The sequence below is a fragment of the Rutidosis leptorrhynchoides genome, chromosome 1 (genome assembly GCF_046630445.1).
Source record: "Rutidosis leptorrhynchoides isolate AG116_Rl617_1_P2 chromosome 1, CSIRO_AGI_Rlap_v1, whole genome shotgun sequence".
NCBI lineage: Eukaryota > Viridiplantae > Streptophyta > Magnoliopsida > Asterales > Asteraceae > Rutidosis > Rutidosis leptorrhynchoides.
This window is the reverse complement of record NC_092333.1, coordinates 375,656,392-375,660,992: the sequence shown is the minus strand read 5'-3', so window position 1 is coordinate 375,660,992 and position 4,601 is coordinate 375,656,392.

Below are 4,601 nucleotides of genomic sequence, written 5' to 3'. Positions count from 1 at the left end.
TTAGAGATAATTCATGTGGTTACACTAAGGGTTTTGATACACCGACAACTGGAAATGTTACATTCTCCAATGTAGCATATGTAGTTGGGCTTAAACATAATCTTCTCAGCATAAGCCAAGTAACAAACAAGAGGGAGATAGTGCAATTTAGAAGAGAATTTGGTACTACTTTTGACAAGACAAGGAAGCCTTTGTTGACTGCAAAAAGATATGAGAACATATATTAAAGTGACATGAACACAATAGTCACAACAACTAATACTTGTTATTATTCAAAGTTAGCAGATAACCTCAAGTGGTTATGGTACAAGAGACTCTTACATCTCAAATTTAAAGATATTCACAAACTCTCAAGAAAAAGTTTAGTGCCTGGGCTACCCACCATATCTTATGTAAAGGATAAATTGTGTCCTGGTTATGAAAAAGGAAAACATCACCATGCTTCATTCAAGTCAAAACAAATCCCATCTGTTGAGAATCATTTCACTTACTTCATATGGATATGTTTGGTCCTGTCAGTATTGCCAGTTACAGTGGGAAAGGATATACACTAGTCATTGTTGATGAATATTCTAGATACACATGCGTATTCTTTTTGAAGCAAGAGTGAAGCAGCTGATGAAATTATCAATTTTATCAAAATAATGGAGTAATTGAATGAGCAACTGGTGAAGCAGCTTAGAAGTGATCATGGTACAAAATTTAGAAACTCTACAAGTGAAGAATTTGGTGGTGACAAAGGCTTTTCACAAAAGTTTTCTGCTGTGAGAACACCCCAACAAAATGGTATTGTAGAAAGAAGAAATAGAACTCTCACTGAAGCAGCAAGATGTATGTTAGCTGAGTCTGGACTGAAAAGTTCATACTGGGAAGAAGCTGTAAATACTGCATGTTTTATTCAGAATAGATCTTTAATTTTGAAAAGACATCAGAAGACTGACTGCTTATGAAGTTCTTACAGGAAGAAGACCCTCCATTGCATTCTTACATGTATTTGGAACTCTTTGTTTCATATTAAACAATAGAGACCATCTAGGCAAATTTGATGCCAAAGTTGATGAAGGAATATTTCTTGGATATTTCAACATGACAAAGGCATATAGGATCTACAACAAGAGAAGAGGATGTTTTGAAGAATAAATATATGTTACTTTTGATGAAAATATTCAAACCTTATCTTCTGGTGTCTAGAAGATGAGGAGTTAATCTTTGAAGAGCATTCTTAGCAAACTCTTGATGAAGAAGAACTAGTAGCATTACCCTCACCAATCCATGCTATTGGGTTCTATGAAGATGAGATGGAAGTTTCAACTCCATGTGTGTCTAAACTAATTGGACCTACTGGCTCTATTGATGTATTACAAAATGAGCAGAGGTATACTGGTTCTGAAGGATCACAGTTCGGTACTGGTTCCATTGTTGTGCACACTATTGTGCCTACCGGTGATCCTGATGCTTTCTGTTCTGTAACTAGCTCACCAGTTCAAAACACTAAATGGACTAATGAGCATCTTATTGAGCAGATCATTAGAAATCTGGATAGTGGTGTAAATATAAGAAAGCATGCAACCAGTAACTTATATATATATGCATGTGAGCTTTTTGTCTACCATTGAACCCATTAATGCTGAAGAAGCATTAAATGATTTTAGACGGGTAGGAACTTTGCAGGATGAGCTTACCTAGTTTAATAAGAACAAAGTATGGAAGCTGGTACCTGAACCTGATAATGGTGAGAAGAAAATCATTGATACCAAGTAGGTGTTCAGAAACAAGATGGATGAAGATGGGGTTCTGATCAGAAACAAGGCTAGATTGGTAGCCTAAGGGTATAGGAAAGAAAAAGGATTGGATTATGGAGAGACATATGCACCAGTAGCAAGGATGGAAGCAATCAGAATATTCTTAGCCTTTGCTGCTCATATTAATTTTAAAGTGTTCAAGAAGGATGTCAAATCTGCCTTTCTTAATGAGAAGCTGCAAGAAGAAGTCTATGTCAAGTAACCTCCTAGTTTTGTAAGCAGTAAATATCCAAACCATGTCTATAAGGTGGAGAAAGCACTTTACGGCCTGAAATAGGCACCTAGAACATGATATGAGACACTTCATGTGTATCTCAATGGTTTATATTATAAAGTTGGAACAATTGATACCACTCTATTATCAAAATTAAGGAGATAGATGGTGATCGTACGAATACAGGTGGATGATATTATTTATGGCTCTACAAATGATTAAGCATATTTTCACGAGGTCAAGGTGACCCTACGCTTGAGTGCATGATAGGGTTTAAGGACTAACAATAATCGAACCTCCGAGACTTAGTCGTGGATAACCCACATTGGTATCATTTCAATTCTAACAGGGTGGTTGATTTGAGAGTCCACCAATAACCCATCATACGGGGTTGAGTGGCCCAAAGACATGAAGTTTTTATAGTTCAAGACACACCTGAAAGTCTTTACGTATTAGATCGTATGAAGTTTTGTTCGTACGATGATGATGTGTATGATTTTCGTTACGTATGAGTAACCGAATATGTTTTTAGGGTTTATGAGCTATGTATTTATAGGCTCACGATTTAGGGTTTCGATAGAATCTCTTCCCTAATTAAATGTGATCTCATCCTAACTAACTTTCGTTATTTAAGGAAAAGTGAAAGGACCCGTCCTAATCCACCTGGATGAAGTCATCTACATTTGGTCCCATTGCGATGATCGACTCCAAGTAATGTCTTTAAAATGAGAAAATGCACAGCGAAAGACTTAAATCGTACCTGAGAATAAATATGCTTAAAAGTGTCAACCAAAAGGTTGGTGAGTTCATAGGTTTATCATAACAATCATTTCAATATCTTAATAGACCACAAGATTTCATAATCATAAACATAATACACTCGCAAGTGTATGTAAAGCATTCTAAGTGGTTGAGCACTTGGTAACCATACTTAACATTTAATCAACATCGCATATTCCCTTTACTATGAAATCTCACTACACCGTACCAAGTGTAGTCACCAAAACGAAGTATTGTGCAACCGTTGAATGCTGGTCGTCCAGCCCGGTTGGGGTTGTCAGGCCCAATAGATCTATCAACAGGATTCGCGTTTACAATACCCATGTAAATAGTAGTTACCAAGCTACAGGGAAGTATGCCAGTGGTACAACTCAATGTAGAATATATTTTAAGTACTTGTGTCTATTTCGTAAACATTTATAAAAGCAGCGCATGTATTCTCAGCCCAAAAATATATATTGCAAAAGCAATTAAAAAGGGAGCAAGTGAAACTCACCATACTGTATTTTGTAGTAAAAATACATATGACGTCATTGAACAAATATAGGGTTGGTCTCGTATTCACAAACCTATATCATTCATATATATATTAATACATATACTTGTAATCGAACAACCATGTATATTATTAGTAATATAAGTTTTAATATCAATAACTTATATGTTTCATTATATTCATTTTATTTAATTTAATAAATAAGATATTAGTAAAGTTTACTTTTGTGTATAAAATATATTGTTATATGAGTATCATTTGTTAATTAATTTAATAAAAATATTAAGATATGGGTAATAATACTATTAGATTTATTGATAATAATAATAATAATAATTATAATAAAGGAAATGATAATAATAATAATAATAATAATAATAATAATAATAATAATAATAATAAAAATGAGCTACCTTCAATGAAAAGGTTGTAAAAAAAACAAATGCTCCATTAGGGACTCGAACCCGTGACCTCTAGCTAAACCCGAAACACCTTAAACTAATGAGCTGTTGTTCCTTTTACTAATTTAATCTAATCCTATGTTTATTTAACTCTTATACTGTATTCATCTCCTTCCCCAAATTCAATCATCGACCAGAGACCAAATCAGTCATAACAACGAATAGATTTTTGAGTTTGGGCATTAAACTGGAATCAGACACGTTCGTTCACGTTTTGAATCAAAGAAAAAAATAAAACAAACTGAAACTGCAGTTGCTGTTGTCGTGAAAACATTCTTTTAACTTTATTATGATTTTAAATTCTGGATACCTATAGATTATAATTACAACACGAAATAAGTTCTAAATCCATCCTCTAAACTTTTGCAAACCTCAATTTAATTTGAAACATCACATAAAACTCGAATTTTGATGAAGAACATTCAGTTGACTTTTGAATTCTTATTGTTTGACTCTTAAATTCGAACTTGATAAATGGAATTGAACTTTGAAATTTTACAGATAATTCGAATAAAAGATTTCTAACCCAACTGTGTTTTTAGATTTTTAAAACTCATTCAAAATTGAGTGTTTAAATAAATCGAAATAGGAACAGAGTGGAAGCTTTGTTCTTGAGTTTTCTATTTAAATTCACAATTTGAATTAACTGTAAATGGGTATTTGATAAAGAAAATAGAAAAATTGAATAACACTTATCTGGTAACATGATTTAATTGCTTGTTATATAACCACTGATGAACGACATAAATAATTAATCAGACAGAAATGAAATAAAAAAATAAAAATAAAATAGAGGTGAGGTCCATTGCTAACAGAATTGTACAATTCACTGTTATTGATTGTTGACA